Raw genomic sequence first — 12,864 nt, forward strand, 5'->3', positions numbered from 1 at the left:
ACGTCTAGGGAAAGCATCATAACAAAGCACCGTGTCTCCAACATATATGTAGCTCAATCTCGTTGATGCTCGATCCAGGTTCTCAGCACCAATTTTTCCACTGGAGTCAATCCTCCTCCACTTCAGGCCACCAATCAGCCTTCAAAAAATGCACTTTTTCCTGCGCGAAGATCCCAACAGCCACACCACCACTGTTACACCATGGCATCCATCCACGTTTTTGTTGCTCTCAATTGAACGGACTTTGCTGGCAATTTACCTCAGTGATCTCTCACGATCTAAGTTCATGCATTGGACTTCTCCAAGCCGATAAGATCTCTCACAATCCAAGTTGTAGAGGACGTGTTATATCCACAGATCCGCCGAAGAGCGACAGACTTCAGTGATGCAAGCCGCTCTACACATGTCACTCTAATTCCCCTGGATGATCGATGCTGCTACGAGCCACGACGCTCACCGATGCCACAGCTCCAACGACGCCACAGATTCATGTCCACCATGCCAAGAACGCGCAGTCAATGGGCCAATTCAACATGTAGCCAGCCTCCATGTCGACACAGAGCAACACTTCTTCTCTGTTTAATTCCGCATTGATGGCTCACGCTGAGGGGAATTGGTGTAAGGAATGACTGAAAACACATTTTTCCCTCATAATAATGCATTGATCAGAACATAGGGCAACACATCTGTTAAAGCAAACAACACACTGATACGTTTATCCTCAGAGAAAAAAAATTGTCTCCCCCTATATCTCAACACTTCACCTCCTCGCCACGAGGCCTCCTCCGTATCAGCCAATAAGGGCCACACTTCTCCGGTTAGGCACTCACTCAATCACCAAATCACGATGGCTTTGACTCAAGTCAACCTTAATGCTCTAATACCATGTTAAAAATGGAAGACATTAAATAGGAGTAGTCTACCTAGGCGGTAGAATGGCCCGGTTTCCGGTGCCGCCCGGAAAAATCTCCGACTCCGACCACCGGTAATTTCTCCGCTCCGCCCTACCTTAGCATCTCCCTATGAAGGTTTGTTTCTGAAGCTTGAGTCATTGTAGTGCACATCAACAGGGGTGGTGGCGCAGTTGGTTAGCGCGTAGGTCTCATAGCTTAGCTGAGGAATCCTGAGGTCGAGAGTTCGAGCCTCTCTCACCCCACATAATATTTTGCCTGGACCGAGTATTCAACTCCATTAAAATTTCTTTATTGTCACTCGTAAAATTTCTGGACGCAGTGATCCATGCACCCCAAACAGTTTTCGTAAAATTTCTGGACGCAGTGATCCATGCACCCCAAACAGTTTGTGTGGTGCATTCTCTGAAAATTGTTAATGACATTGAACTCCATTCCTTACCCTCCCACTACTCTAATATGCTGCCCTCACGAATGAAGAACAACAAATGAGTAGCAGGTGGAATAATAGATGCCATCAACGACCAGAATCCTGAGAGGTAGGGCGGAGCGGAGGTAGGGCGGAGCGGAGAAATTACCGGTGGCCGGAGTCGGAGATTTTTCCGGGCGGCACCGGAAACCGGGCCATTCTACCGCCTAGGTAGACTACTCCCATTAAATATATTCATTAAATTAAGCATCTCACAAGTGAGGAGCTTCACCTAGACACTGTTTCTAGCAAAATGCTCTACACATTCATCATTAATCATCATGAATAAATAATTTGCACGCAAGTAGGAGGGTTAGAACAACCACCTAGAATGTAGGAACTAATTCGTAATCTAAGTCTCACACATAACTAATGAATGGAGTCTCTCCAATAATACATTTCTCCATTAATTTCAACAATATCCAATGCCTCAACCATAGAACCTAACCTCGAGAGTGTAGAGTGTCCAAAAAGCTCAACCATAAAACCTAACCTCGAGAGTGTAAAGTGTCAAAAAATTTGAACTCTTAACTTCTTAATAATAAATATACTTAAACTTACCTAACCTCGAATAATAAATATACTTAGACTTACCTAACCTCGAGAGTGTAGAGTGTCCAAAAATTTAAACTCGTAACTTCTTAATAATAAAGATACTTAGACTTATTTTAATTTTAAAAAAATATGAAATTCAATTCCCAAATTAAAAAAAATAATGTGATTTGTAATAATACCATTTTTATGAGATAAATTTTAACATATTTGCAATTGTGTTAATAATAAAACAAGAACATCCTTTTAATCGAAATAAGTTCGTTTTCAAATTAAAATTATGAATTAATGGAAATGGTATCTTTAACAATTCATAAAATCACTTATCTAAAATTAAATTTAAATTATGTTATTAAATCATTATTTAAAAAATAATAATAATAAATTGAAAAAAATTAATAATAAAATGAAATATAAAAATTTAAAAAAATAAAAATCTAAAAAATAAATAAATCTAACGAATAAAAGACAAATTTAAAAATACATATACAAAACATTTAGAAACCAAATTATTAATACATAAAAAATCTAAATTTTTATACAAATATAACATATTAATTTTGGATTTATCAGGTTTTTATAGGGATTAAATTTCTTTCCAATTTATCCAATTTAAAAGAGGTTTGTATCTCAAGAAATTTGGATCTACCAAACTTCCAAAGAGATCAAATATTTTTTTAATTTAAAAGAGGTTTACACCTTGGTAAATCTGGAATTAAGATGGATCTAGACTGATTTAATTATTAATTATAATTATAATTATTAATTTTATTTTGCATTTTTTTTTTAATATGTAATTGGATAGAGTAAATATTTTACTAATAATTATAATTATTATTTTATTTTTTAATTTTTATTTTATTTAATTTGATAGAGTTAAAATGTTTAAAAGTATAAGGTAAACAAGACCTTACATCTAATATGACTTAATAATTTATTAAATAAAATTAAAAATTAAAGACCAATTTTAAAATTTAATATATTTTAATATAATAAAAAACTAAATATTATAATTTTAATGGTAATAATCTGATTTTAAAATCATAAATCAAGTCAATATACAATTAAAAAAATAACTGTATTTTGTTATATGTTATTTTAGTTATTGAGATCAATCTCTGAAACAGAATTATACACTCCACCTGAAAATTGGTTTGTATTTATTTAAGAAAAACACTATCACGAATGTGCATGGGATATTATTGATCGGTGAAAAATTAATAATCGATTTAATGCTCAAAAGGTTAGAGACAGATAACTTCATAGATTTTTTAATTTTTAGGAAATCTAATTAATATTAAGTGAAATCAATGATTTGATTTTGATTATATAAAATATATTTTTAAAATATTTTAGAATTTACAATTAAAATATATTTAAATTTAGAAAAATTAATTAAAAACAGAAATCATATTTATATTTTATAAGAAAGTTAAAAAATTAAATTACAAATTTTAAAATATTCCATAATTTTAACCAACATTGTTAAAATTAAACCATATTCACATTGAATAATTTTTTTAAATATTCCACGACATATGCAATAGACATCGGCAATCCTATGAAAACCGTAGAGAAGCAATACATTGACACATCGGCTTGTTAGGATTCGCTTATGGAAATAATTATGACCTTACCATGGTATTATGTAATAATCTGTTGATTAGCACTTTACATCATATTTTTTTATAATTAATTTTATATATTATTTTTATTTCATAGATGTGTTTATAAAATTTTGGGTTGACATATTTTGAACACTTCGGGTTTCATAGGTTCATTTTCAAGTAATAGGTGACTATTTCAAGTTTGCTCGTCTGGGTTTATTTTTAAGTTTAAAGATGATGCGTTTTATATTCTCAAAGGAATTTAGTTCATGAATAACTTTCTCTTGATTTTTTTTTAATGCTTCCTTCTTATTAGAGAGGTTCCACTTCTAGGATTCCCAACGGAATCTGCGTGGGTTTTCTAGTAAATTGGGAACTTGTGTAAGACTTCGGTGTTTAAGGCAACGGTAGATCGATCTGGATAGGTTAAATGGACTTTCCAAATCTATAGATTGGTAAACTCTTCTAAGTCTTTTGTGCGCAAATTCTAAGGGAAGGCGTCAAAGGAGTCTCTCTAGCTTGGGGTCTCTCAACCTCAATCTTTGGAAGTGAATTTTGGAGAAGAAAACAAGCTATAGAATATTAATATTGGGGAATTCTCCACCCAATTGATCGAATGGATTCGGTAAGGCTTATTGCCGATCGACAGGTAATCACAAAAGTTTGCTAACGTGTTTTGAGTGCATCGCGAGATGATATATGTGCAAGCTGAGACAGAAAGTATGAATATGGAAGATTGGGTAAATGATTTTTATTATCTTTTCTGACCATAGAAATTTGGACTACAACTGGCTCCCTTATTCAGATTTTGTAAAAATTATGGGTAAATAAAGTGTTATGTTAGAGGCCAAGGCAGCAACGTGGCATTGAGAAAGGAAGGAATAATGGAAATCAGTTGCAGTAAGCGGCGACACCATGCAGTTCTGGTTCCTTTTCCTTTTCCTGCGCAAGGACAAATAAACCCCATGATGGGGTGGCTTTGAAGCTTGTGGGTGGCTTTGAAGCTTGTGGATAGGGATTTTTTTTTAGAAATTGTAATTACTTTTTATGAAGAGTTGGTTAAAATTACAGAGTTAGTTAACCAAGTGTTGAGTGTTGAGTGTGGAGTGTTAAGTGATAGATTACTTTTAGTGTGTGGTTGTATGTATATTTTAAGCAAGTTGCTAGTTGGAAAAAGTTAAATACCTTTCACCAAGTTCCTTGTAATTATCAAGTTTTCCTTGTAATTATCATGTATTTGTGTGAATTTGGTTTCGTCTCCTCTGTCTTTGTGTGATCAATAAAAGCGTTGCAACTCATGTATTTGTGTGAATTTGGTTTCAGTCTCCTCTGTCTTTCCAACCAATTGATATGAGAGCTGAAGTCAAAATAGATGATCTAAAAAAAAATATAAAATCGACCACCGCAAGTTGTAGAGGCCCACCATGTAAGTGATAAAAAAATAAATCGAAAGTTTCTCTGCTGCACTGCGTGAGCGATAAGTCACCGTGCAGAGTCGCCGTGAGGGTGCAAAGTCGCTGCCAGCATTGAGCTGTAAGAAAGGTCTAGCCACCATCCACGGAGAATATCAGTCTAAAGCTACAACCGCTAAGTGTTTAAGGAGCTTCCATTTGGGAGAGCCTCAACCGTGAGGCAGAGGAGTCGATGCAATAATACAGCCATGGAAAATTTTAGGGGCTAATGTTCGCCCAGTGGGCTAATTTTCCATGATTTTTCCAAAAAATGATTCGCCAATTTCCAATTTTTATAAAAGATGATTCGCCCAAATTTTAGAATATAAAATTATTTTATCTTAAAAATCGCCAACATTATATAGAGACTATATATAAAATCATTATAAATTTGAATAATTTTGCAAATATATCATTAAAAAATTTATAGTTTGCATATTAGGGATTAGTGAGATTCGCCGATGTTTTTAAACTTCAAGAAAATTTTCCATCCTTAAAATTTTCCTTGAATACAGCCGCCATGAACCAGCACCGTCAGTCTGTTGATGTATGCAAAAGTAATTCGTTTTTTGGGAATTCACAGAAGCAGCAATGTCAGTGTGTTGAAGAATTCGGAAGTAATTGGTTTTCTAGAAAGTCAAAGCAGCGCCGTGAGTGACATCATTATTTTTTTAATTTAAAATGCCTTGTTTTATTAATTGTTGAAAGGTATTAAAACAAAATTATTTGGAGGCACCTAGGGTTCATGATGGCATGGTCTAACTAGGTGGAGGAGTTGCTCTAAAAGTTATGGAAATTCCAATTATATTTAGAGAAAATCTCAGAAGGATTTTTGTACATCCAAGTGATAGTTGTTAAACTTTAAAATTTTAGGTGTTTTAGACGTTTTTGATGGTGTTGAATCCATTTCCACCATCAAAAACATGATTCAAGTACTGTTTTTACAAGATTTTTTGAATTTTTTTTGCCCCGATTCAGGCCACTTTTGACTATCCAAGAAATTCCTCCACCTCTTTAGACAACTCCGTTCATGATATTCGATTTTATTTTATAGTGATGGAATATTAAAAAAATGATGCTTTTAAAAGTTCAAAGTGGAATTTAAAAGAAATGGTCTGAAAATTAAGACGCTTCGTTATTCCTATTTGAAAACTTTTGAAAAAAATGTTTGAATTATTTGAAAGGGTTAATTGCAACAAGAGGGTTTTGTGCGGAAGATCATTCAAAGTTTTCAAATAAATGTTTGAATTATTTGAAAGGGTTAATTGCAACAAGAGGGTTTTGTGCGGAAGATCATTCTTTAAAGGTTTTTTTATATGAAAAAAAACAAAGATATATGGTATAAATATTTTTTTAAGGTTTTTGGGAAGAGAATTTAGGGTTTTGTAAAGTTCGTTAGTCTACAAAAATATTTTGGTGTTTTGTTAAGCATTACAGTTTTTTGGGTGAAGATTGTGTTTTATAGGGGTGCATATTGAAAATCATATTTTATTTTGGGGGTGATATGGAAAATAGCCTCATGCAATCAGAAAATAAACTATAAAACAAAGGAAAAGACCGTAGTCATGAGCCGCAAAGCGTGACTGAAGCATATTAAGAAAATAAATCGAAAAGAAGAGGCAAAGATGGTTTCCATAGTTAGAGAGGTTCAGGTCGTAGCTGAGGAACTAAGAAGTCTAACAGAAGACAAAGAAGCAATCGAGGGTGATTGGTGTAGCTTCAATCTGCTACCACCTCCTATGTTTACAGGTAAATATTTTGATCATTGGGTTATCAAGATGTTAACTTTTCTTAGAGCTAAAGAGTTAATTTTGTACGAGTCTAATAACCCATATGATAGAGTATGTGTTGCTTTAGCATTGAATTTTATAAAACAGACATTGAATGAGAAATATTTGTGGAAGGTAGAAAAAACTACAACTTCCAAGGAAGCATGGAAAATCTTGGAAGTAGAGTTTGGCACAAAGGAGAGTGACATGAAACAGTAGGTTATGTCACAAGAAAAGAAGTCAGTTGTAGATCTGAGAGTAGATCAGCAAGACTCTGAAAGGAAAATAGAACTTGGAGAATCCTACTCAAAATTGGATGATGGTTTTCAAGACCATACAATTGAAACCCATTATGAAAGCATGCATATGGATGAAGAGGATGCAACAAAGATTGCAGAGAGTGAAGCAACAACCTCTGTGTGTGAAGCAAAGCAAGAACATATAAATGCTCAAGGACTCCACTGTAATGTGGATGATGCAGATGATGGTGAATCCCATTGTGATGAGACACATGGATGATGACTAGAAAGTTAGATGTGAATTGGTGAATCCAACCACAGCTAATGGATTTAGTGAAGTTGAAATTGTCAATGAATTGACAATGAACACATACATTCTTGGATATCCCACCATAGTGTGGATGAACATTATGTTAATGACATGTGTGATTTTGTTTTTGAAACAAAGATGGATTTTGACAATATGGTAAGCACAATGTTTGATGAAGAATTGAAGGTTGAAGCTGCCACTATAGCAGCAAGATATGAAGAAGTTGGAATTGCTCATGAAGTAGTATGCCATTTAGCAGGAGTTGATGATCAAGAATAGGATAAAGTGATTGAAGAGTTTTTTTTCAGAATATCCACTAATAGCATAACAGTGGAAGACAACCTCCATGCAATTGAAAAGAAAGCAAATGTAGAGTAGGAAGCTCTCACTAAAGAGAGTCATATTAAAGATGTTTATAACATTGTTTTTGAATATACACGTATTCAGAATAACATGGTCAAAAAAGTTGAAAACAAGGTTTTTAATAAATTTGATGCAGATTTGAAGCTCATTGAAGAATGAATTCAGAAACCAATAGAACAAATTGAAGTGATTCTTAAAGTAGTGGCTGGAATAAAAGAATTGAATGAAATGGTGAATAATGATCTTGAGTGTGTAGATTACTGGAAAAAAAACAAATAAAAAAAAAAAACAAATAAATAAAAAAGTAGTAGTACTTGATGAAAAAAGAGTAGTAGTACCTGATGATGAATGTGAAAATAATGATATGGATGTTTCTAAAGATGAATATGAATGCATTGAAACCATTTTTCAGCAATGGAGTCAAGAAGAGATAAGATTATGCTATCAAGAAATATGGTAGAAAGAAATTTAGAAATATGAAGCACAAGAAGAAAAGAAAAGAAGGCAGTTTGAAGATGAGATGTTGTGGAAAAAGTCCATGATTGAACGAATATTTGAAGAGGAAGGTGTAGAAGACAAGATGAAATTGTGTTTCAATGAAAATTCAAGAAAAGTCAAGGAAAAATTGCAACAACAAGAAGTAAAGAAATATGGAGCCTACAACAAGAACCCAAAACAGAGAATGAAGCAATTTCAAAGATATAAAATTTGGAAATAAAGAAAAAGAAGATGCAAAATTGTGAAAGTCTTGAGTCATTGTAAGCCTAGCTGAGACATAGACCAAGAAGCATGTTTCAGCAATAATTGAGTCAATTTATATTGTAAGCCTAGCAGGCATAGTTGAGTCATCTTTGAGTTATGTTGAGTCATACAGTCGTAATTAAGGGGGAGTATTAGAAATTGTAATTACTCCCGCATGAGGAGTTGGCTAAAATTATAGAGTCAATTAACTAAGTGTTGAGCATTGAGTGTGGATTGTTGAGTCAAGTCAAGTGATAGATGACCTTTAATGTGTGGTTGCATCTCAAGAGATTTTAGGCAAGTCACTAGTTGGAAAAGGTTAAATACCCTTTACCAGGTTCATTGTATTATCAAGTTTTGTGTGATCAATAGAAAAGTCACAATTCATATATTTGTGTTTCGTCTCCTCTGCCTTTCCAAAAAATTAACTGACTCAGAGTCCTTTTCCTACGCAAGGCCACATAAATCCCATGATGTAGGTGGCCTTGAAACTTGCAGACGAGGGATTCTTTATCAATTTTGTGAATACAGATTACAACCATTCTCGCATAGAAGAGGCTAACAAGACCAGTTTGAGTAACCACACAATGATCTGCTTTGTGGCTGTCCCCAATGGCCTTCCTTTCAATGATACTCGCATTGACATTGCGAAGCTCTATGATGTCACAGAAAACGTGATTGTCTTATTTCTTGACAACCTTATTCACCAAATAAAAGAGGAGGATAATGGTTCAAGTGTTTGCTTGGTACTAGACATTATGCATCACACGCACTAGAGATTTCTCAACACCACCACATTCCAAAGGCTACTCTCTAGACATCTCTTGCTTCTACCTATGCCCTGCTCTATAATACTCCATCACTAGGTTCATCCCAAATCATTCCCTCAAATGATACACTTACAGTTAATTATTATGATTCATGAATCTTGTAATTAGAGTGTGATTTTATTGCCAAAATTGTATTTATTAATTGAAGCCTCTGCAAGCATTCCAAAGGACTTTAAAATAGTGAAATACCTCCCCTCCATGACGCCTCTTTTCTCTACACATCTTCCATGGGCTCCTAGTTTCAATGACTCCTTATAGGTGTTCATTTTCCACTTCTTAAGTCGATACATGGAGAGAGTGTGGGAAATAGATTGGGCCATCTGCAACTCCTTCCATGTTAGGTCCGTATACTACTAGTGTAACCGCTTATTGTTATTAGTACAACCCCCTTATTATATTCTTGTGCCCATGTAGTTCCCATATTATTATTATTGTGCCCCATAGAAGCTCGCTATTGTTATTGGTGTGCCCTTAGATTATTATTGCTATGTCAGCTCCGATTATATTATGACCCCTTAGACTTCTATATATGGAAAGGAGGTCTTGTCATTTGTATCATCCAAGAATTGTTCATTTGTGTAATGTAAAGGAGGTTGTCCCCTCGAAGAGGCTTATTTATAACGTGTTCATCTATCTTTTCAATCTCTTTGTGAGCTGGTTTCATAACATTTGGTATCAGAGCTTTGAATTCTAGGGTTTCGCTACTCCAAATAGGTCATCGTGGAATTTTTGCTATAACATTTTCTCAACAAAGTTTCAGAAGCTAAAAACGAAAACCCATTTGAGAAGAAATCATCTAAACCCTGCGTCAGAATTTCATATCTTATCTCGCTATATTTTCAGAGATATGATCTAAGGAAGTTAGAGTTTTTAGAAGCTCCAGAATTTCATCTAAAACAGGTCATTGTGGAAGTTTCGCTATAACATTTATTATATGAAGGTTCAGACTTTGAAATTAAAACCCATTTGAGCTGAAACCTTGGTGAAGCTCGGGCACGAATTTCAAATCTTGTCTTGCTATATTTTCGGAGATATAAGTTGAGACATTTAGGGTTTCTGCAGGCTCCCAAATTACATCCTAAACAGGTGACCTTGGGAAAATTTTCATAACTTTGTCTCTGAGCATCAAATTGAAATTTCGTAAGAAGTTGCAGAAAGAAGACTGATTGTAGTTTTCTTTGTATCAGTTTTAGGTCCTAAGGTTGAAACATTGACACAAGGAACTTCGTACAAGTTCAATCTATTGAACTAGTCTATAATCAGGTAATCGTGCGAGATTTGACATAACGCTTCCTTACAAAATCCAATCTTGATCATACTTTCAGGGTTAGAAAGAGGACTCAGAGGGCTACTACATGACAAAATTTCAGAACTTGGAGATCCAAAATTACAAAGTTATAGTCGTTTCAAGATCAAGCTCCTAAAATCAATAAAAGGAAATATGAGAAATTTCGATGGCAAGGATCCGATAAATTGGATACTACATATGGAGCAATATTTTGATCTACATGAGGTGAAACTGTTACAAAAGGTATGTATTTCATCTTCATATTTAGAATTGGATCAATTTTTATGGTATAAAGGGTTGTGTTCTCATAGAGCACTTGTCACTTGGTCAATTTTCACGGAAGAAATGATAGCACATTATGAAGATACAAAGAGTAACACCTTCTTTAGCCAATTGACAGATCTCAAACAAAATGGTTCAATGGTAGAGCACATTGAGGATTTCAAACATCGAATATAAGGGTAAATGATATTCGAGAGAAAAAAGGATTGATGTCTTCATAGGGACTTTAAAGGATAACATTCAACATGAGGTTCGTCTTTGGGAACTTGATTCATTGGAGAAGGCATTCAGGTTGGCAAGAAAAATTGAAAGCGAAATTATGGAAACAAGGAATCCCACCACTCATGACTATAATTATGGAAGTGTTTTTTCTCCTAGCTTTCCACAACCTACAAGGTTTACACCACAACAATTGGAAGGAAAAAGAGAAAAAGGGTTGTGTTACAATTGTCATAGAAAATGCACTAAAGGTCATAAGTGTGCTGAGAAGAAATTATTTTACATAAAGTATGAAGAGGAGGAAGAAAATGATCAAGAAACATAAAAAGAAGAGGATATACACTGGGACCCAACCCTATAAAAAGAAGAAATGAATCTGACCATATCTTGTAAAGCATTGGCAAGAATTACCACTCCTCAAACTCTCAATATAGAAGGACACATCGAGAAGAAAAAGGTTCAAGAAGTGAAAGATCACATCGAGAAAGAATAAATGAATCCAACCATAGCTTGTAATGCATTGGCCAAAATTACCACTCCTCAAACTATCAAGATAGAAGGACATATCAAGAAGAAAAATGTTCAAGAAGTGAAAGATCACATCAAGCATCAAGAAATGAATCCGATCATATCTTGTAAAGCATTGGAAGAAATTACCACTCCTCAAACTCTCAAGATAGATGGACATATGAAGAAAAAAAAGGTTCAAGTAGTGAGAGATCAAATCGAGCATCAACAACAAGTTCTCCAACGTTTAAAGGATAATGCCACTTTGGTGTAGAATCGAATGAAACAACAGGTAGATCAACAACATAGTGAAAAAAGTTTTGATGTAGGTGATTGGGTATTTTCACGGCTACATCTCAAGCATGCTATTTATGAGAAGGAAATGTTGGCAATACTACATGCACTTAAGAAATGGCAACCTTATCCAATGGGAAGACACTTCAAGGTAAAAATGGATCATGATAGTCTCAAATACTTTTTAGAACAAATATAATCTTTAGAAGAACAAAAACAATGGGTCACAAATATGTTGGCTTATGACTTTGACATCATCTACAGAAAAGGAAAGAAAAATTTTGTTGCAGATGCACTCTCAAGAAAGGATGAGGACGTGGAAGCATTGTTTTGTGCTCTTTTTATTATGCAACCAGATTTGATAAACGAAACAAGGTATGAATTGAAGAAGGATGAAGAAGTGTGGCCACTCATTCAAAAGTTGCAAAATATCCCAATTCAAATAATTTTGCTGGAACGTGAAGATGAAGGAAAAATCATATTGGAACCTGGAGCAGTCACAGAAACAAGAACCCAACAGCTACGAAATCGATCAATTTCAGAGTATTTCATCAAGTGGAAGAACTAACTCGCTGAAGATTCCACATGGGAGGACAAGAATTTTATATAGAAGCATGAAGAACTACTCAAGAGTTGAGGACAACACCTTTTGAAAGAGAGGGACATGTTAGGTCCCTATACTACTAGTGTAACCCCTTATTGTTATTAGCACAACCCCCTTATTATATTGTTGTGCCCGTGTAGTCTCCATATTGTTATTTTGTGCCCCATAGAAGCCCACTATTGTTATTAGTGTGCCCTTAGACTATTATTGCTATGTCAGCTTTGATTATATTATGACGCCTTAGTCTCGTATATAGAAAGGAGGTCTTGTCATTTGTATCATCGAAGAATTTTTCATTTGTGTAATGTAAAGGAGGTTGCCCCCTCGAAGAGGCTTATTTCTAAGGTGTTCATCTATCTATTCTATCTTTTTGTGAGCCGGTTTCATATCATTCCATCATCTTGAAGCCCCCACCATCAACAATGTAG

General features: G+C 34.5%; 1 non-coding gene across 1 annotated transcript; it reads left to right on the forward strand.

The window, feature by feature from the left end:
• Positions 1–1,069: 1,069 nt before the first annotated feature.
• Positions 1,070–1,156, forward strand: TRNAM-CAU (transfer RNA methionine (anticodon CAU)). The gene is given in 2 exon segments: positions 1,070–1,107; positions 1,121–1,156. It is a non-coding gene; the product is annotated as a tRNA-Met (tRNA).
• Positions 1,157–12,864: the final 11,708 nt, after the last annotated feature.

The sequence above is a fragment of the Pinus tabuliformis genome, chromosome 7 (assembly GCF_031772625.1).
Source record: "Pinus tabuliformis cultivar Carrire ecotype Pingquan chromosome 7, CPIR1, whole genome shotgun sequence".
NCBI classification, from domain to species: Eukaryota; Viridiplantae; Streptophyta; class Pinopsida; order Pinales; family Pinaceae; genus Pinus; species Pinus tabuliformis.